Source organism: Hyperolius riggenbachi, chromosome 11 (genome assembly GCF_040937935.1).
Source record: "Hyperolius riggenbachi isolate aHypRig1 chromosome 11, aHypRig1.pri, whole genome shotgun sequence".
In the NCBI taxonomy this organism is placed as follows: domain Eukaryota; kingdom Metazoa; phylum Chordata; class Amphibia; order Anura; family Hyperoliidae; genus Hyperolius; species Hyperolius riggenbachi.
The window spans coordinates 230214199-230237016 of NC_090656.1; the positions used below are offsets into that span (position 1 = coordinate 230214199).

Below are 22818 nucleotides of genomic sequence, written 5' to 3' on the forward strand. Positions count from 1 at the left end.
CACTCAACCAGTAACACTTCAACAACAAAATACACTTACCTTGCACATCATAGGTCAAAATACACAATCTTCTCCTCTTCACAGCCGGTGCAGTGGTAAAAGCTGCGGAATAAAAAGGTTAATGTAAGGATCGGTGTCAGCACACAGAGAGAATCTGATTATTGGTGATCTGCAGTATCGCCAATAATACAGATGTCACCTGATTATTGATGATCTGCAGAATCACCAATAATACAAGTGTAACTAACCTCCGGACACCTAATACAGTAATAGACAATAACGGCAATAAAAGATTCACACGATCATGGAAAAATCCACCACACGGTGATTCCTCAGAGGTGTGGTTACCTCTGAATGGGAACCCCGTGTGTGAGATCCTCAACCCAGGCAAAGAGAGGAATCTCGGCTCCTGGCAGTAATCGTCTGCTAGGGCAGGCGTCTCGGAGAGGCAAGCCTCAGAGATAACCCTACAGTGGGAGACGTTCCACTGAAGGGAGAAAGGTCAGACAAGCAGAGGTTCGGCAACAGAGAAGGCGGCAGAAGTACAGAAACGGAAGGCTGATTCAGAGTCGGTAAACAGGCAGGGTCGGCAACTTGAATCAGATAGGCAGAAGTACAAGAGCGATTAGAGAAAAGAGTAGTCAGGGATAGCCAGAGTCAAAACACAGGTAAATATACAATTACAATCCTAATCTAAGGTGTGACGTCCTTGGTATCGACACCTAGGCAACTGGACTAAGGTCTGAGCGCTAACATGAATGTGTTCACGACAGCAGACAAGGAGCAACTGATGCCTAGCTCCTTATATGCTGGGAGCGCATCTACAGCGCCGCCCAGCCAATCCAAGAGCTAGTTGGAGTCAGCTGACCTGCAAGTCAGCTGACTCCCCATCTAGCTGCATAAAGGTCCTGCCGCTGGGCGCGCACGCGTAATGCGTGCCCTGTTTGCGGCCGAAGGACCTGCGTGTGGCAGCGAGGCGGGGACCGCCGCCGGCTGACTCGTGGAGACGGCGTCCATGCCGCTCTCCGCCGCGGCGGTATCCCCGCCGGCTGTTACAGTTAAGTTACACAGAAACGTTTAGATGAATTTTGAGCTACAACAGGTCTTCTTGTACAATCATCAACCACTTTACAACACCTTTAAATCACAGTACCATTACTGAGGTATAGGGGCTTGGGCAGGGACAGGTCTACTGAGCAATTCAGTTCTTATACAGTCTAAGTCCCTTGTAGCCAAGTCCAAGCTATATTGCTTAGCAAAACCTTAGGGAACTCATGACTCTCTTCAATATGGTACTGAAACAGTTTCCACAGTTCGTTGGTTGGCAGTATGGCGTCCAAAAGAATGTTCAATTTAGTCAGAAGATCTCTCAGACTTTTACTCTTTATACTGTAATACTCAAACTACTGTATCTCTTAGGCACCACTTGTTTGAATAGGGAATCCTAAATAATAAACAAAATAAAAAATAAATAAAAAAGGGGTTAGAGAATAAAAATAAGGAAAACAATATCACAAATTTGACCAATGCACCCAGCTATACCATCAATATCTCACTCCTTCAATATAACTCTTTTCTTATGCTATTTGAACTTTATGCTGAATAAGCTCTAATTTTGTTATTTTACAAAACTTGTTTCTCCACTTTGTTGACTCTTTATCTCTGACAGATGTCACTTTGCTTTTCACTGTAGTTCACTTAGTATCACAAGATGCAGTGAAACTTCTCCTCCAATCTTCTTCTTTAATGCTGACAGGTTAACATATCTAGTTACGTTTCACTGACAGGTTCTCTTTATCTGCATGGCTTTTGCTCTCTTTCTCTCTCTCAAGCCGTGAACTCCAGCAACACAAAATAACACTTTGGTTCACTTCTTAAATCAGGCTTTTAGTAAACACTGCAGAACAAATCAACTGATGAACTGATGACTTATGAACTGAAGCAGATTGACAGAAACAATGTCTCTGACTGGTTTAACTAGAAATCCTCAGGGCCTTTTTGGGGGCAGGAGGGGTCGCAGCATAAGATCAGAGCGTGGCTGCAGATCGGTGAGGAGGGGGGACATTCCTCCCTCCCTTACCTTGGGCTCTCCTCTCAGCGCTCCCCTCCTGCAATCTTTAGTGACAGCGGGCAGCAGCAACGGCGGCAGGATAACACATACCTCCTTCGCCCCGGAGGTCTCCGATCAAGTAAGTGCTTCATGTCACTTCCTGTGTAAACAGGAAGTGACATGAAGCTCTTAGACATCGGAGACCTCCGGGGTGAAGGAGGTATGTGTTATCCTTCCACCGCTGCTGCTGCCCACTTGATCCCATATGCTTTCTTCCTGGAGCATGCCGTGCGTAGAGTGGTAGATCAAGCTGTGGAGGAGTGTGAAGAGGAACAGGAAAAGGAGGAAGAGTTGTGGGATCAATTCTCATCAGAACCAGATGTTTCCTAAACACCTGCGGCAGCACAGAGTGGGGAGGAGGAGGAGGAGGAAGAGTCGTGTGGGGAAGAGGAGTCAGATGATGAGGAAGCGGTTGTTTTGGAGGAGGAGGAGGAACAGGCGGAACAACAACCGCAGCAGGCGTCGCAGGGGGCTTGTGCTGCACTGCTGCTCAACTTTCCCGTGGTATTGTTCATGGCTGGGGGGAAGAGGAGAACTTAGCTGACATCACTAAGGAAGAGCAAGAGGAGATGGATAATGCGTCTGCATCCAACTTTGTGCAGATGGTGTCTTTCGGGACTTTTGGCATGTATCACACTCATCCATGCAAAGACTCAGGTGTTGGACCCCTTGAAACATCTTTTCCATCACTTTTGTGGCCAGCATAAATGTTTCTAGTTTTCAAAGTTTGCATCCCCATTGAAGTCTATTGCGGTTCGAAAATCGGAGGTTCGAGGCATCTCTACTGTCCTTCAACTTGGCCTCCGGTTACTGCCTAGCTCTGTTACCGCTGCCCTCCTCTCTCTGCTGGTGGGCTGGTGGCCTCTGTGCTACCGCCGGGTCCCTGCTTTACCTCATTGGGTTACTGCTGCGGCCGCTCTCACTGGCCTCCTTCCTCCCTCACTGCCGCCTCCTGACTGACTGACTCTGTGAGGAGAACTGGTTCAAACCAGTTCCCTCAGACTTGGCCATGCCCTCTCTGCCTCTGCTCTGTGTCTCGCTCTGCTCCGCTCTGGCTCACGCAGAGCTTCCAGAACATTCCCCTCTCTGTTTATGTGGTCGCCTTAGCAACCTTGCTATGCAACTATCTGGCCGCTTGGGCCTATCTATGCGCCGTTTTGATTCCACACTACTGCTGTTAAAGGCGCAGTGCACACAGTATGTCAATTTCACAGAATAAAGGCAAATTACATTCCTACTTCACAATACCCCTTTTTAAAGGCACAGTTCACTTAACATGCTAATTTCACATTACACATGTACATTACACTCCCACATTACAATAATCTCTTTTAGAGGGTTACACATGGAAGTGCATTGTAAAAAATACGCCCCACGCACTGCCACCGCCATTATTTTTTAAATCTTTGCGTCGCCATAGACTTACGTTACTTCTGGTCCACCATAGCTCTGTCCGAGCGTCGGGGATGTGGAGAAAATGTCACTTCCGTCGAATAACGCCGTGCAGTATAAAAGTCCCCATAGACTTTCATTGCCCTGCGGTGGGGTGCGGTAAAATAATCGCACCACCCCAGTGTGAAAGGGCCCTTAAAGCCAATGGGTACCGCTATCAAAATAAAAAAGTCAGATACTCACCTAAGGAGAGGGAAGGCTCGGTCCTAATGAGCCTTCCCTCTCCTCTCCCGGTGCCCTCAGTGCTGCGCTGGCTCCCCCGTTCGCGTCCGCCGCAGGAACTTCGGAGGTCTTCGGGGGCACTCGGGCTTCCGAAGACGGGCCGCTCCATACTACGCACGCGCGATTGCGTCATAGAGGGCGCTCGCACATGCGTAGTATGGAGCGGCCAGTCTTCGGGAGCCCGAGTACTCCCGAAGGCCTCCGAAACATCCCTTCGGCAGCTGAAGTGGCAGTATTTGACCGAACTGGTCGAATACTGCTGCGGGGGATCCTGCGCGGGACCGGGCACCGGGAGAGGAGAGGGAAGGCTCATTAGGACCGAGCCTTCCCTCTCCTTAGGTGAGTATCTGACTTTTTTTTATTTTTAAAGCGGTAAACATTCACTTTAAGTGAACCTGAGACGACAAACATCTCAGGTTCTATACATACCCGGGGCTTACTTATACCCCCTTGAGGCCATTCAGTCCCTCACCGTCTCCCCAGATGGGTCCCCCGCAGTGCAGTCCAGTATCCTGGCGGAGTCGTGCTTCTTTGTGCATGCGCAGCCCGGCGCATGTGCTCCACAGTTGGCCTGAACGCCAAATTCCCCTCAATCATGGGCTTCCCCCAAGTAAAAAGAGCTAACCATAGAGTATAGGTGGGTAGCCGAAGGTGATGCTGGGTCTCGAGTACTTCACGGGACAACGGAGGATGTAAAATCACAACTCAATGCAGAAAGTGCTGTATACTGATTTTCGAAGGAACTTCAAAAACTTGAAGGAAAAATACAGAGGTAATAGATCAGAATCAGAAATATTTGAATAGCCAAGCACGACTGGGGCATGGCCGAAATTGGGTTTAGAACAGACATTGCTCTGAGTAGAAAAAAATAAATAAAGATAATACAACAAGCACACAGAACAGGATACAACTTCGAGCACAGAGTTAAACTAGACAGTCTGTCATCATCAGCAACCTTAGAGGGGAGAAAAAGGAGTTCCAATGCCTCAAAGTTCTGGTGGATTTGGTTCGGAATGTACAGCCTGATGGGAGCAGACTGAAGAAGCAATGGCAAGGGCGTGAGGGGTCATTTTAGATACAATAAATGGAATAAGGAAATTTGGGCACCTGGGGCTTATGGACTATTTGTGCACCCCATAGGCGCTAATGCAAAATATTGGTAAGGGCCCATCCAACCGAAATTTTTAGTTTTGAGAATTCATATTTCAATAAATATTGTTTTGATGTTTGTTTTGAGAATTATAGTATCGTAATTTATTGTTTTGAACTGTATTATCTTAGAAATGTATCGCTTTTTTGTATTAACATTATTTTCTGCAGAGGTGTTTTAGGGTTAGACGTCAGGAAGGGGGGTAGTTAAGCTGGCCATACACTAGGCCGATTCCTCGCCGATCGACAGCAGATTCGATCACTGGGATCGAATCTGCTGTCACATCGTTCACGCTACACGCTAAATTTCAATCTATTTCGTCCCGAAATAGATCGATCCCGTCGATCGCTCCGTGCGGGAAATTACCGTCAATCGCCCGCGGGTAGGGAGCGCGTCGCTAGCGGCGTTCGAGTGCCCGACGACCGACGCAATACAGCTGCAATACATTACCTGCTCCACCGGCGCGACTCCCCAGGTCTCCGCTGTCTTCTTCTTCTCTGCTCTGGTCTGGTCTTCGCCATGCTTCACTTCTTCCTGTCCTGGCAGGAAATGTAAACAGTAGAGGGCGCTCTACTGTTTAAACTTCCCCCAGACATGAAGAAATGAAGCATGCCGGACCCGGAGACCAGACCAGAGCGGAGAAGAAGACAGCAGAGACCAGGGGAGTCGTGCCGGCGGAGCAGGTAATGTATGCGGGGGCCCGGGGGAGCTGCGGCAGCACTACCGCCACAGATTGTGAACGGTTTCAGGCTGAAATCGATTCACAATCTGTTTGCAGTAAAGGCAGCCATACGATCCCTCTCTGATCAGATTCGATCAGAGAGGGATCTATCTGTTGGTCGAATCTGATGGCAAATCGACCAGTGTATGGCTACCTTTAGGCACCACCAGGGGGATCTTAAGGTTAGGCACCACCAGGGTAGGGGGTTAGGGCTAGGCATCGGTAGTGGAGAGTTCTGTGTGAGAGTATAGTTAGGTTTAGTTGTGGTAAAATATCGGTAATATTTACCATGTTTTACTATGTTTCTTAGGACTGTAAATATATTTTTTTTCATAGATTATATTTTCTGATTTTATTACTGTTATTTTAACATAAATATTATTCTACCTCAGATATAGATGAAGAAACAATAAACATATTGTTATAGACAATATCTTACAATTTTGGCCCTTTTTCCTGGGGCCCAGATTTAAGGGATGCACAGTAAATATATCTAATAGATGACAATAGATAAATATAAAGTGCAACAATATTTTTGTTTCCCTTCACACATATATATGGGTACAGCATGTTTTTTGTGGATTTTTCCCAGAGTTCCTCAGTAAGGCGCCTCCACACATGAATAGCTGTGTAGTGTTATGTACTCGGGGAACAGAGAAGGCAGCACAGAACATGCCTCCTGGCCAGAACTCTCAGCTGAGCTGGTTGGAGGAGGTCCATTCTCCCGGGACAGGGACATTAGCTAATACCATGCGCTGTGTGGATACTCGGTGAGGCAGACGAAGCAGTGACATACTACAGAGCATGGTTCAGCAGGAACTCGGCCTACCTCGGGAAATCAGGCACCGGACCACAAGGATGCTGGGGATTGTCTCAGACGTCATGTCTCATCCCAATGGCATGTGCCATAGATGGATGTTCTGGGAAGAGGGAGGGGTGCCATGGTAACGCATCTCATCCTGTCCGCCAACGAATAATACAATACAGGTTTTGGTTCCATGTTTCATATAATGTTTCAGCTCAGGAATGGATATACAGTTGTATTTAGAGGATGGGGGAACATATAATGGTGGTTCCCTTGAATAGAGATGCTCATTGCGGAATAGAAATTTCCACTTTACCGATCGGAATTCGAAAATTGGAATTCCATGGAAATACGGTTCGCTCGGTAATTTTAGCCCAATCACAGAACTTGGAGCATTGGACCAATCGGAAAATGCACAATTTTCAGCAAAAATAAGATTACAGCGTTCATTTTAGACCAATCACAAGATTAAATTTTCCCGAATTCCGATTTCTGTTTTGGTTGTTTTTTTGTGGGGTGGGGTGGGTTGTTGCATTCTCTGATGCAAAATATGACAAATACAATACTTCTCAGATATTGGAAAAACTGAAAATTGGAAAACAGAAAATCGGAAATTGGTTGCTCGTAACGGTCTGAAAGTCTGGTGTCCTTATTTTGAAGACCGGAGTGGTTTGTGTATTTCAGTGCTGCTGGGTTGGGTGCAGAATTATGTTGCATGTCTTGGCTATTTTGCCGACGGTCTTCTGAAACTATCCTGAATGTTCATTTGGTGTTAAATTCATTTAGTATGTGAACCAAGCTTAACCTCAACCTCTTTCCATTAAAAAACTTGACTCTAAGGGATTCTCCTTCCTGGTGCCTAACCTCCCGAGCTTAACTGTGTACTCTAGGCTCATACCCACATCCAACATAATGCACAACCAACCGCACAACATGACCAACCACACTACAAGTTGTTTACAGGACAAATATATACACACACGACAACCAAATAAACAATGAACTCGCTTAAATATTGAACATGCAAGCGAAATGACAAACTGCACAACATGTCCCCATTCAAAAACAACAAAGGTGTTCAAACTACTTGTACACACGTGGCCAACCTGCAAGGTCGTTGTACAGGTTGATCCACCAAATGGATCTGGCAAACCATCTGTTATAAGTTGGTCATCTTCAGGGACATACCTACAAATCATGGGGCCTCTCAGCAAATCTTTGCGGCCTTCCAATGTTCACACCTTTTGACCCATCACAGCCGGGAGCCCATCTTGCAAGCATCATAAAACAATTGTGGCCACCATGATCTTCACACCCATAACATGTGTAGCCATAAAAACGCCTGATCTGGAGGATGAATCCCTGTATTGGAGGGTGTAAAGATTAGTAGTTGGGGGCCCCTCACTGCTCTGAACTAAAGGCAGGGACTGCTCCCATATAGTTAAGCCTCTGGTCGTCTTGTTGTATTTCTGCTGTACTCACACCCAACTGTCTTCCAACGCACCAAGTTTAGATGATATTTGGGCAGAGTGTTTGAACATGTGTACGAGCCTCAATCTTCTGAAAAGTATCTTTCACCTTCTCATCAGCTTCTAGTAAGCTTCGCTGAGCCCCCCTGAACTTCTTCATTCTGGAATCCAACCACATCTTCTTTCACCTGTGTCAAGCCTACTAGTGAAGTCACCTCCTGTCCTCTGCACCAGCATCATGGCCAGGCAGGCAACTGTCGGAAGGATGGAGGACATTGATAGTACAGTCCATTGTTGATGCTCTTTTCCAAATCTAGGGAATTGTTGGGATTCAGCAGAGAGCTGTTTGTCACAGCAGCCAATATTTCTGGGGTGGCAAGGCTGCCTAGGAGTGTTGCCAACTCCTCCCTTTCATTATTGACACATATGAATCATTTTTGTATTGGGGCTAGGTAGATGCAGTTTAGGTAGGGATTATAAGTAAGTACCTCGTACCTGCATGACTTAGATGTGTCTATATTTAAAGGGGTGATGTTACAACCCTGCTGCCTAGTGTGGTGCCTAACTACTAGAGAGACATGCAGTGACCTACTACACATGCAATTTAGCTCATGCATGTCCCACTCCAACAGATGTCCCTCCCATACAGAAGCAAGGACACTTACCCAATGATGGTTTTTGACTTTGTATGTCAAGTGGACAGCCAGGTTCTTCCCTGCACTGCAGATGCCAATAATTCTGGCTTACACGCAATTTCAGTCCAAGTTGTATGCACCTTGGGGTCGGGCCAATTCATCCCAGCAGGAAGTTTATGTTTTTGAAGTTATCCAGAGGACTTCTTTTCCAGGGAAGTCTTTCCTTATTTCTGCAGAACAATGCCAAACTCCATTCTGCACATATTACATAGTACGACTTTGTATCAAGGGAGTCTGGGTGCTAGACTGGCTGTCTGGAGTTTTTTCACTCACTGAAAACACTTGTCACAATATAAAGATCTGGCACCCAGGAACCTGTATTGCTGAGCAGCTGAAATCCTATATCAGGCAGGCAACCATGGGACAACATTTCACTTTTATAACTAAAGTAATTGCCTTCTCAGTCCCTTCTCAGTTCCCCTCAAATGTTTACAGACACACTATATGTATATTTCTCAGTTTCAAAATTTGCTATGCTGTCATTGTACTATAAATAAATATAGGGTTTAAATGATAGGCAACTGGTCATATTCTGTTTTGATTTGCATTCTACAAAACTTTTTGGGGAAATAACATGAATTTATTTAGAGAGATATCCAACCTTCAAACCCTGAGGGACATTTTTGGTTCTTGTAGATAGAATAGGTGTGATTGGTCTCCAGAGTGTCTGAGATCCTCTTTTATTGTCAATTGGTCTAACATTATGAAATTTGCTCCATCCAGTTAAGGGTAATGAGATTACTGTCCAGTGTAGAGACTGTCTTTATGTGGCAACATCAGATAGGCCGGTCACATGCCCTTCGCTTAGAAGCCTCAACCTTTCTCGCCCGCTTTTAGACGTTTGATCTTTTAGAGGACAGAAGAATCTCTTTGCTTCTTAATAGGTTGATTTAATATTTCTGTGCGCATCGCATTTGTGTAATCTGTGATGTGACGGCAGTTTGGGGCGTTGGACGGGAATCAGGATGGATAATGGAAGAAATGGCCTTGAGCAGAACAACTGATTCTGGTTTACAGAACAGGCCTCATTGCTTGAGCAAACTTCTTCATTCAATTTACGTCTCAGTTTTGGCCTCCAACGTTGCAGTGTTTTTCTTGCACACCATGCTCTGGAATATGTTTGACTTGAGGTCCATCTGTCCAGCCAGGGTGACTTTCTGTAGACACAAGGCCTACAGAAGGCATCCATTATGCATTGCAGCAGCAGTAATTACTGTCTGGTTTTAAATTGGGCATTCTGGTTTTATCTCCTCTTTAGGTTCTAATATTGGTGTCCAGGTTCCCTAAGGCTTGCAGAATTGGACCAATAGCTCGTAGGTAGCTCGTAGGTTGTATCTTTATTTTCCAAATGTCCTTTTCCTTTTCTTGGACTATGTCAGTTATAACCACTAAGAGGCCAATCATTCTATTGTGCCAAAGGGTCTGGAGGTGAAACAGAAAAAATGGGAGCTTTGAGTGCACCATGCTCCTCCATAGACCGTAATGTTAAATACGACTATAGCAGCCGCTAACAATAGCTGGCAGACAAATTACATCCTTCCCTATGATTCCATGGTGGCCTGAAGGGAGCATAGTAATTAACACTGCCAGGACTTTTGCAGGAGCAGGGTGAGCCTTTTTTTTGCTTCAACCTGTGCCCAAATTTCCCGGCGCTGTTTTTACACGTGTGCGTCTGGAGGTTCCCAAGTGACTTTTTGAAATTCCTTTCACCCCAGATGTGTTGGAAAGTGCAAATCAATGGTTTGAATGATTTACATCTAATTAATACCCATCTCAGGAAATAACCATCATGCTTACACTTCTGTTTGTGTCTTACATTAACTGATCATTCCTTGAGCATCCCAAGGCCTATAGATACCTTGTTTACCCTGCCCTCTTTGGGTTACAAATATCCAATGGTCGATATGTAGTAGGAATCACAAAGCCTTATAGCTGGGTGGAGTGCGATCAACACCCAAGGGAGGCTAGTACTACCTCCTCAGCAATGCAAAATTTTCAGGAGTGGAGCCACAAAATCCTTAAAGGACATCCGAGGTGACATGTGACATGATGACATAGACATGGGTATGTGCAGTGCCAAGCACACAAATAACTACGCTGTGTTCCTTTTTTTTTCTTTCTCTGCCTGAAAGAGTTAAAAATCAAGTATGCAATGACAATTTCTGTCAGGGGTCGGACAATAACTTAACCCTCACTGATAAAGAATTGTAGCCATATAAGACTTTCCTGGCAGTAAATGGCTTCTGAGAGCAGGAAAGAGATAAAACAGGTCAATGGTTCATAGATTTTAGCTCTGACATACTTCAATAAATGTGTCACTGAGCCGAGACAATGAAACAGAAAAAAACTTAAAAAGTAGATTGAAATACAAAATAAAACTGTGGGATACCTAAAAAAAAGTCATTTCTAGAAGGAGGATGGATACTATAGTTTATCTCATTAGTTAATTTTAACCTTGGATATCCTTTAACGTTCAGTTACTTTTATTAGTGCTATAGAGTCATGGATGTTGTAAAACTTGGTGGAAATGATGTCCTTAATGACAGAATGGGATTCCAAACCCCATTGTTCCTTTATCAGATTTTATTTGTATTTACAGTGGGATGCGGAAGTTTGGGCAACCTTGTTAATTGTCATGATTCTCCTGTATAAGTCATTGGTTGTTACGATAAAAATGTCAGGCAAATACAGTCTATCATATAGGAGACACACACAGTGATATTTGAGAAGTGAAATGAAGTTTATTGGATTTACAGAAAGTGTGCAATAATTGTTTAAACAAAATTAGGCAGGTGCATACATTTTGGCACCACAAAAAATAAATGAAATCAATATTTAGTAGATCCTCCTTTTGCAGAAATTACAGCCTCTAAACGCTTCCTGTAGGTTCCAATGAGAGTCTGGATCTGGTTGAAGGTATTTTAGACCATTCCTCTTTACAAAACATCTCTAGTTCACTCAGGTTTGATGGCTTCCGAGCATCGACAGCTCTCTAGAACTCACACCACAGATTTTCAATTATATTCAGGTCTGGGGACTGATATGGCCATTCCAGAATGTTGTACTTGTTCCTCTGCAGGAATTCCTTAGTGGATTTTGAGCAATGTTTAGGGTCGTTGTCTTGTTGAAAGATCCAGCCCCGGCGCAGCTTCAGCTTTGTCACTGATTCCTCAGTCCACAGCACCTTATTCAAAAATGAAGCTGGCTTATCCAAATGTGCTTTAGCATACCTCAAGCGGCTCTGTTTGTGCTGTGGGCAGAGAAAAGGCTTCCTCTGCATCACTCTCGCATACAGCATCTCCTTGTGTAAAGTGCGCCAAATGGTTGAACGATGCACAGTGACTCCATCTGCAGCATGATGATGTTGTAGGTCTTTGGTGCTGGTCTGTGGGTTTACTCTGACTGTTGTCACCATTCGTCGCTTCTGATTATCCGAGATTTTTCTTGGTCTGCCAATTCGAGCCTTAACTTGAACTGAGCCTGTGGTCTTCCATTGCCTCAATATGTTCCTAACTGTGGAAACATACAGCTGAAGTCTCTGAGGCTGCTTTCTGTATCCTTCTCCTAAACCATGATGGTTAATAATCTTTGTCTTCAGGTCATTTGAGAGTTGTTTTGAGAACCCCATGTTGCTACTCTTCAGAGAAAATTAAGAGGATGGAAACTTACAATTGAGCCCATTAAATACTCTTTCTCATAATTGGATTCACCTGTGTATGTAGGTCAGGGGTCACTGAGCTTACCAAGCCAATTTGAGTTCTAATAATTAGTTCTAAAGGTTTTGGAATCAATAAAATGAAAACAGTACCCAAATTTATGCGCCTGCCTAATTTTGTTTAAACAATTATTGCACACTTTCTGAAAATCCAATAAACTTAATTTCACCTGTGTGTGTCTCCTATATGATATATTTAACTGACATTTTTTATCGTAACAACCAACGATTTATACAGGAAAATCATGACGATTAACAAAGTTGCCCAAACTTTCGCATCCCACTGTATATCACTTTGGTTGTGGACCTGTGTGTCTTGGAAATGACTGTCTGTTTTACAGCATCCATGAATTTTGTAGTAATAAAAGTCTTTGATCTTTAAGGATTGCGTGGTCCTAGTTCTGTACTTTGGGTTACAATATCTGCATAAGAACCATAGAGGTTGCCTGTTGGGTAAACGTGAATGTTTAAGCAGCTCTCTCTTCTTTTGGAGAACATTATTATTATTTTTTTATTATTATTATTTAGTATTTATATAGCGCCGACATATTACGCAGCGCTGTACAATGTATATATATATATATATATATATTGTCACTAACTGTCCCTCAAAGGAGCTCACAATCTAATCCCTACCATTGCCATATGTCTATATTATGTAGTGTAAGTACTGTAGTCTAGGGCCAATTTTAGGGGGAGCCAATTAACTTATCTGTATGTTTTTGGAATGTGGGAGGAAACCGGAGTACCCGGAGGAAACCCACGCAGACACAGAGAGAACATACAAACTCTTTGCAGATAGTGCCCTGGCTGGGATTCGAACCAGGGACCCAGCACTGCAAGGCGAGAGAGCTAACCACTACGCCACCGTGCAGAGTTATTAAATGCTTTCTTTGCTTCTGTCTTCACAAGGGAAACATCACTGTTGCAAACTACAGATGCAGAAGAGTCTCAATCTTCCAATTGTAATATTAAATACTTAACACAGGAAGAAGTGAATGCAAGACTAAATAAATAAAAAATAGACAAAGTACCTGGCCCGGATGGCATGCATCCTCAGGTCCTAAGGGACTTAAAGGGATACTGTAGGAGGGTTGGGGGAAAATGAGTTGAAGTTACCTGGGGCTTCTAATGGTCCCCCACAGACATCCTGTGCCCGCGCAGCCGCTCACCGATGCTCTGGCCCCGCCTCCGGTTCACTTCTGGAATTTCAGACTTTAAAGTCTGAAAACCACTGCGCCTGCGTTGCCATGTCCTCACTCCCGCTGATGGCACTAGGAGCGTACTGTGCAGTCGCAGACCATACTGGGCCTGTGCAGTACGCTCCTGGTGCCATCAGCGGGATCGAGGACACGGCAACGCAGGCGCAGTGGTTTTCAGACTTTAAAGTCTAAAATTCCAGAAGTGAACCGGAGGCAGGGCCAGAGCATCGTTGAGTGGTTGCACAGGCACAGAATGCCTGCGGGGGACCATTAGAAGCCCCGGGTAACTTCAACTCATTTTCCCCCGACCCCCCTACAGTATCCCTTTAAGTTCAGTTATAGTTAAACCCCTTTTTCTCAGCATCAGCATAGGTTTACTAAAGACAGGTCCTGTTTGACTAACATGTTCAGCTTTTATGAGGTAGTGAATGCTAATATAGATAATTGGGAATGCTGTAGATGTGATATACTTGGACTTTGCAAAGGCTTTTGACACTGTTCCCCACAAAAGTCTGGTGCAGAAGTTGAGGATGCAACAACTGTGGAAGAGTCTGTGTGCATGGAGAGGAAACTGGCTAATGGACAGAAAACAAAGAGTTGTGGTCAATGGATCATACTCAAAATGGGTGACTGTTAGCAGTGGGGTCCCACAGGCAGGGCCGGGCCGAGGCAGAGGCGAGAGAGGCTCCAGCCTCAGGGCGCAGTGTAGGAGGGGCGCAAAACTCACTCAGCTACTATTCCCCTATTGTGTATGAAGCAGAGAGAAATAAGAGAAGGTGATACATGGCAGTGACTGCAAGCCAGATAACTAGAGATTAAGGTGTTGGGAGGATTAGGGGCCCTGGGGCGCCTTTTAGTCTAATAGCAATCAGTGTGTGACGGCTGGGGTGGGAAGGATGGAGGGGCGCACTTTGGTGTCTCAGAATTGGGTGCTGGAGGACCTTGTTCCAGCTCTGCCCACAGGGGTCTGTACTGGGTCCAGTGCTCTTCAATGTATTTATTAATGACCTAGTAGATGCAGTAGAAAGCAATGTTACTATTTTTGCAGATGATACAAAATTGTGCAGAATCATCAACTCTCAGGAAGATAAGTGTCATATTGCAACAGGATCTGGATAGGATGGCTATATGGGCACATAAATGGTAAATGAAATTCAATGTTGAAAAATGTAAAGTCATGCATTTTGGTCGTACCAATGGCCTAGCACCATACAAAATAAATGGGATACAGTTGGGGACATCAAACTTGGAGAAGGACTTAGGAGTACTCATCGACAACAAGTTAAATAATCTTACTCAATGCCAAGCAGCTGCAGCTAACGCTAATAAAATTTTGAGATGCATTAAAAGGGAAATAAAAACTCGAGATGCTAGCATAATATTGCCCCTGTTTAACTCTCTAGTAAGGCCACATCTGGAATATGGAATTCAGTTCTGGGCACCACATTACAGGAAAGATATTGCAGTTTTAGAGCAGGTGCAGAGACGAGCAACAAAATTGATACGTGGGATGGAAGGTCTCACTTACCAAGAAAGGTTAGATAAACTGGGTTTATTTAGTCTAGAGAAAAGATGCCTTAAAAGGGATCTAATTAACATGTATAAATACATCAGAGGGCAATATAAAAGCTTGGCGGATGAGCTTTTTGTCCCTAGGCCTTCTCAAAGGACTAGAGGACATGATCTGCGCATGGAGGAAAAACGTTTTAGCCATTTATTTAGGAAAGGGCTCTTTACAGTAAGAGTGATTAAGATGTGGAATGCATTGCCACAGGAAGTAGTAGTGGCTGGATAGTGTACTGGTTAAGGGCTCTGACTTTTCCATGGGAGACCAGGGTTTGAATCCTGGCTAGGGTCAGTACCTATTCAGTAAGGAGTTCAAGGCAAGACTCCCTAACTCTGCAGGGTGGCCTCTTGAGCGCGCCCCAGTGGCTGCAGCTCTTGAGCGCTTTGAGTCCGTCAGGAGAAAAGCGCTATATAAATGTTCGGATTATTATTATTATTATTATAGTTATGCCAAATTCTATACCTGTATTTAAAGGTGGCTTAGATGCTTTCCTTGTGTTGAAAGACATCCATGGCTACAATTACTAGGTAATGCCCAGTGATGTTGATCGAGGAATTTTTTCTGATTGCCATCTGGAGTCGGGAAGGAATTTTTCCCTTTTGGGGCTAATTGGACCATGCCTTGTAAGGGTTTTCGCCTTCCTCTGGATCAACAGGGATATGTGAGGGAGCAGGCTGGAGTTGTACTTTGTTCTCTGGTTGAACTCGATGGACGTATGTCTTTTTTCACCCAAATAACTATGTAACTATGTAACTATATAAGTTTGCCTTCTTAAAACAGAAGGTATTTGCAATTATTCAGATATTGAGTATATGATGCCTCCCATGATGCAACACTGCTGAATATACAAATCATCCTTTGTTGTCCCTAATAGCTAACCACATCTCCAGAACCGCTGGAACGCAATGTTCTGTTAGCATCTTAATTATACAGAGCCACAATAATCCAACATGCATATAGACTGTTTTGGATTGGTTGATCTTAACCTTCCTGGCGGTAAGCCCGAGCTGAGCTCGGGGTAAGCCGCCGGAAGGCACCGCTCAGGCCCCGCTGGGCCGATTTGCATAATTTTTTTTTTGCTGCACGCAGCTAGCACTTTGCTAGCTGCGTGCAGTGCCCGATCGCCGCCGCTACCCGCCGATCCGCCGCTATCCGTCGCGCCGCAGCCGCCCCCCCCCCCCCAGACCCCGTGCGCTGCCTGGCCAATCAGTGCCAGGCAGCTCTATGGGGTGGATCGGAATCCCCTTTGACGTCACGACGTCGATGACGTCGGTGACGTCATCCCGCCCCGTCGCCATGGCGACGGGGGAAGCCCTCCGGGAGATCCCGTTCTTTGATCGGAGGGGCTGGGGGGATGCCGCTGAGCAGCGGCTATCATGTAGCGAGACTTTGTCTCGCTACATGAAAAAAAAAAAAAATTAAAAAAAAAATTTTGCTGCCCCCTGGCGATTTTTTTGCAAACCGCCAGGAGGGTTAATCAGTGCATGGCATAGATTACAGTGGATCTATGGGAGAGGTCTTGAAACGCCCAGAGTTACAGAGTATCCAGCAAGCTCATGGTGAACCAGAGCTCCTAAGCGTGTGTAAGGGGGGCTGAAAGAGACCAAAAAGCCTGCTTACCAAAATGCTATGCAAAGCAGAAGTTTGCATATTAAGCAGTGATGCATTGTGGGACACCTCAAAACTCACTCCAACCTGAATAATTGTAAATACCTTCTGTTTTGAGAAGGCAAACTTCTGTTTTGCATATCTAGGGTGATCTGTGACCCAATCTGTGAATACCTCTAGTAGGCTGGGCCAGCTATACCACTGGCATAACTTATGTCAATGTTTCATTGACAGCAGTGTAGTGGTTAGCGCTCTCGCCTTGCAGCGCTGGGTCTCTGCTTCGAATACCAGCCAGGTCAACATCTGCAAGGAGTTTGTATGTTCTCCCTGTGTCTGTGTGGGTTTCCTCCGGGCATTCCGGTTTCCTCACACATCCCCAAAAATCATACAGATAAGTTAATTGGCTTCCTCCTAAATTGGACCTAGACTACATTACATACATTACACAATACATACATAGACATAGGACTATGGTAGGGATTAGATTGTGAGCCCCTCTGAGGCACAGTTAAGTGACAAGACATAGGCCTCAATTCACTAACCTTAACTCCTGTCTTTAACAACTCTTCTGAGCTGTTTTACAGTTATCACAATTATATTACCATGGTGATAACTGTAAAACAGCTCAGAAGAGTTATTAAAGACAGGAGTTAAGCTTAGTGAATTGAGGCCAATATGCTCTGTACAGCGCTGCATAATATATTGGCGCTATATAAATATTAAAATAAATAAAAATTGCTGTAGATGCCTCCTAAAGTTGCATATCTTTCTGAATTATCCCATAGAGATGTCCACTTTTCGTTATGGAAGGTGGCAATCCCAGTCAGAATTCAAACTATGATTTGAGAATAGATCAGTAGGTCCCTATCGCTGGCACATGGTGTGGTCCAGGGCGCACAGAACATAAAAGCCTAGTCAGTAGAACGTGTGTAACAGACAATGAGGTAAGTTTCCATAAGGCATACTGCAAGCATGCTCTTAAAATGCATCGTAATTTACTCCCCGATGTTGTTTGCTAAGTAGCAGCAAATAGCAATTTCTCAGAATTTTGTGCGTGACGCAACGGTTAAAAAATGTGTTCTGCCGAGTTTGCCGGTTGTGATTGCACAAAGGCAAAAGCAAGAAATCTTTGCCTCATTTTAGGCAGAAAAGAAAATCATTGCCAAGTCGTGCAATGATGCAATCATTCTGGTCATGGAGGGGTTAATCCAGAAATATACTCTAAGAGTGTATCCGAAAAACGTCAGCTCTTCGCCCCTGCGCTCTATCATCTCCACGGCAGGACCAAAGCTTCAGATTTTGGGGATTGTCAAAAGAGCGTTCCCAAAAGGCCTCATGTCAGTTTGTGTAAAACATCCACATCGCAGTGTACAAACCATAGAATTGAGGGTCTCTGCTTCTCTTTACTGGGACAAACACCAGGCCCACACATCCTCTAACCGAGCGGCTCACATAATTACCTCTCCTATCTGTGCCAGAAAAACGCTCAAATGAAGGCTCAGAATTTTCCAAGTCTGGCTCTTGCGGCAGACACACACCATTTTCCATAGGAGGCTTTGCAGATGGAGGCATGTCCAAGATTTCTCCAGCTCTCCACTGATTGGCCCTGACAGAAGGCCCTTTCTTCTCCATGGGCCTAAACAGAAAAAAATAACTTCTCCCAGAATCCTTAGCTTCCTCAGCCCCAATCACCCAAAGTGTGAGATTCTATACCTTGTTTACAGTGAGCCTGAGACGCCAAAGACAGAAGTGACCTTGGAAGCTTATGCAATGGTGAATTCGAGTACAAGGGCCAGTTATAAGAGACGGCTGAGACATTTTGCAGCCCTCAAAGTGTCACTGACCTTACAACAAGAGATTGGGTGTTGGATATCACAGTGAGGGGGAAAAGCGGGGAGATGAGAAAGCCAACAGACAGAGGTAAACATGCATTGATGTGTTCACCAGTCTATGTAGTGAGGAAAGTTAGTAGTTCATTTCTGTAGGGTTGAAGTAGCGGGTTTTCTGGGTGTTGTATTGGGTGCCAAGTTGCACGTGAGAAGTTATCAGAGCTTTCTGTTCTGCACGGTAGGTTCTCTTAATAAGTAGGTGATCGCTCTAAGCTGGGGTGTGGGGGCAGCACCAGCTAATACATCTGAGAACTTAGAAGTTCTCGTTAGCACTCCAGTTCTGTAAGTCAGCAAAACTTTATTCCATCTGTCTCAGAATTAATGCCACAATAGAATCAGGGCTGTTTCTAGACTTTTTGCTACCTGAGGCAAACTTGTGAGGATGCGCCACCCCCAAATTGGAATGATCGCACAGCACAAACTGCACCACACGTTAAAGCTGCAGGGAGCCTTCCAAAAAACACCCTCAGTATAGGTAGGTAGCCAGGTATAGGTGCCCCCCAGTATTGGTATCTAGGTACAGTTGCCCCCAGTATAGGTTAGCCAAGTACAGTTGCCCCCAGTATAGGTTGGCCAGACACTCTCTTCACTTCCTGTTTCTGCCTGGTGCTGCCCCCAGACTCTTGCCATCTGAGGAAGTCGCCTCACTTGGCATGATGGGCAGACCGGGCCTGAATAGAATCATGAAAGTCTGAGGAGACTCTAGAATTAGTCATTCTTCGACTGTGGAAGAATGAGAGGAAGGATTTTCCAGCACATTGTCTTGGATGGGTGTCAGAGCCAGCCCAGACTGGACTAATAAAAATAGTTTGACTTGTTGAATTGGAATGCAGGCTAGAAACTCTTAATTCCGGAGCAGTTCTTTGCTCTGACGGATTAGTATTATTCGTACAAAACACAAAACATAGAGGTGCACTACCATACTTTAACATTTTTATAAAACCAAATAATATACTTGCAGGGGTGTTTTAGGGAGTGGAAGACTACAAATGCATCTTTTGTTGTCAGTGGGGGAGGCGGAGTCCATGTTTGGTTCCATGCCACACATCACATCAGGGATTCCATTTGCACCGCCATGATGTGCCCAGGAGTTTTGGCTGACACAGTTCACTACTGTGCTAAGTTAGGTATACCAATTAATAAGTAGATATGTTAAAAAAAATTATATTAAAAGTAGGAAGTCTTTATCATTAATAGCCATCAATAGCCAATTCGTCATCACACTGCAGGACTTCTGAAAAGTACAAAGATGGCAACATTACTTTGTTTTCCAACCACTAAGTCATTAATAAATACATTTAAAGTGAACCAGAGACAAAGCACCCTCATGTATTTTACCATATATATCAGTGGGAACATTAGAGAAAACACCTACCCTGCTCTCTGCTTCATCCTTCACTGCTCAGCCTGCTTGTTATCAGCCCCGATAAAATCCCCAACTGAGCATTCAGACTGGCTTTGCTCAGGAATCATTATAGCTGAGTCATTATAGTAGAGCCAGAAGGGGGCAAGCTTAGGCTTAAAAAGACATCAGAGAAGACAGACTCAGCTATAATGATTCCTGAGCAAAGCCAGACTGAATGCTCAGTTTGGGGATTTTATCAGGGCTGATAACAAGCAGGCTGAGCAGTGAAGGATGAAACCGAGAGCAGGGTAGGTGTTTTCTCTAATGTTCCCACTGATATGTATGGTAAAATACAAGAGGGTGCTCTGGTTCACTTTAAGAGAATTGGACCTAGGACTGAGCCTTGTCTGACCCAATTGATAGTAGCGTCTCATTTTACGTATAGTCTGTTCACTTCAACTCTTTGCTTTCTGTCCCTCAACCAGTTCTCAGCCACGACACCAGGCTACTGACTGTGAGGATCAGTGCTGAAAGTCTGAAGAGAATAGCTAGATTTGTGTTTACTTCGTAGTACCTCGTGGAATGGATGCATCACTGTTGTCAACTCAGGTGTATATTCTGTCTCATGCTGTATATCCTACATTTATTTTTGGTTACATTATCGCTTCTGCCATCCACCACCAGCCTAACCTGAGGCCGGTCACTTCTCTCTACACACGTCCAACTTTACGCCTGACTGTCGTTTAAACTGGTCATTTGAACGACTTGAAGTGCAAACAACAAATCGTTCAGACACCCTGAACACACTGACCAACAAAGCGGCTGATATCCTAATTTACAAGTCGTTTAACCAACTTGATAATGGACAATGGACTGGATAGAACTATGGATTAGATTAAATGGCTGATCAACGGACTGTATGTTTGAACTTCTATTAATTGGACAAACGACTAGAAGTCATTTGCACACATGTATGGACCTGACAGTCGTTTGAACGGCAGTTGGTCCAGCTGACCCGCCAAGCAGATCACGCAAACCAGCTGTTATCAGTCACTCGACTGCGCTTACACACGTCCAACTTGTCGTTCCAATGACAAGTCGGAGAACAAGTTGGGCGGAAAATCAGGACGTGTGTACGTACCTTAAGTGTGTCTCTTCTACATTGCCAGTGGGGGACAGTAGAGATGGTGTACAATACCATCTTTTTTTAATGCGTACAAGTGTGGCCTGGTGCCTAATGATATTTCACCAGAGGGTAGATTAGTCCTTCATGCATGAATGAATTTGCAAGCATGACAAACCCTGACAGGTCCTCTTTATAATGGTGGCACTCTAGTGCCATCTTTGTCTCTTGTAAACAGTTTCCCCCCTCGTGTTGTAGATGAGCACCGTGACTGTTAGACAGCAGTGAAATGACTTGGCTGGATCAGACTCAAAAGGAGTGACAATAGTCCCCCAGTGTGTCCGGCCATCGTCATGTCCCCGAGACAGAGGATGCACGAGCGTGGCGATTTGCACGGCTAACAAGCTTCTCTCCACTCATGAAAGGCACAGAGGGGGCCGCTAGCCCCGGGACACTCTTACATTGCTGGACACACGGGATGCAGAATGGGCCCTTTGTCATCTTAAGTCGCTCTTCTAGTGGCATTTTTTATGACTTGTTTAAGAATGTTATCCAAAACGTCCTTTCATATCTGATTGATGTTCTGTGTCCTCAAACGGCTGCGTCACGACATGTTATTATTATTACTGTGTGTTTAATTAGAGCTGACATCTTCTGCAGCACTTTACACAGTGTATATAAACATATCACTGACTGTCCTCTGAGGAGCTCACACTCTAATCCCTACCACAGTCATAGTCTAATGTCCTACCGTATTATAATTATGTATTTATATAGCACTGACATCTCCTGCAGCACTTTACAGATTACATAGTCATGTCACTGACTGTCCTCAGACGAGCTCACAATCTAATCCCTACCATAGTCATAGTCTAATTTCCTACCGTATTATAATTATGTATTTATATAGCACTGACATCTCCTGCAGCACTTTACAGAGTACATAGTCATGTCACTGACTGTCCTCAGACGAGCTCACAATCTAATCCCTACCATAGTCATAGCCTAATGTCCTACCGTATTATAATTATGTATTTATATAGCACTGACATCTTCTGCAGCACTTTACAGAGTACATAGTCATGTCACTGACTGTCCTCAGAGGAGCTCACACTCTAATCCTACCATAGTCATAGCCTAATGTCCTACCATATTATTATTATGTATTTATATAGCACTGACATCTTCTACAGCACATTACAGAGTACATACTCATGTCACTGACTGTCCTCAGAGGAGCTCACAATCTAATCCCTACCATAGTCATAGTCTAATTTCCTACCGTATTATAATTATGTATTTATATAGCACTGACATCTCCTGCAGCACTTTACAGAGTACATAGTCACGTCACTGACTGTCCTCAGAGAAGCTCACATCTTCTGCAGCACGTTGCACTTTGCAGAGGACATAGTCAAGTCACTGACAAATTAAAAAACCCACTCACAAATTAAAAAACATTTAATAATGTGTATGAAATCGCAAATTGTGAAAACAAGAATCTTCCATTTTAAAAGTGAAACATAATTACGTTTGTTAAAAAAAACGATAATATATGTATAATCGTTATAATTGTATATTATTGTGAATAACATTCATTTATTGTTTCTTCATGTAATAAAATCTGAAAATATTGTTTATAATGATGAAAAAAAATATATAGGCACGTTCATAATAACTGTTGTAAAACATAAGTAAATATTACTAACATTTTTCTACAACTAAACCTGATCCTACTCTCACAC

The 22818-nt window shown here is 44.2% G+C and overlaps 1 long non-coding RNA gene across 2 annotated transcripts in view; it reads right to left on the reverse strand.

The window, feature by feature from the left end:
- The window catches only part of LOC137538701 (uncharacterized), a 104299-nt gene extending 87001 nt beyond the window's left edge, over positions 1-17298 (reverse strand). The window contains exon 1 of one of the 2 annotated variants that reach the window (XR_011024856.1): positions 17259-17298. This is a non-coding gene — a long non-coding RNA (uncharacterized lncRNA). Of the gene's footprint in view, positions 1-39; positions 105-17258 lie in introns of those variants that run through there. The other variant, XR_011024857.1, reaches the window with a different exon arrangement.
- Positions 17299-22818: the final 5520 nt, after the last annotated feature.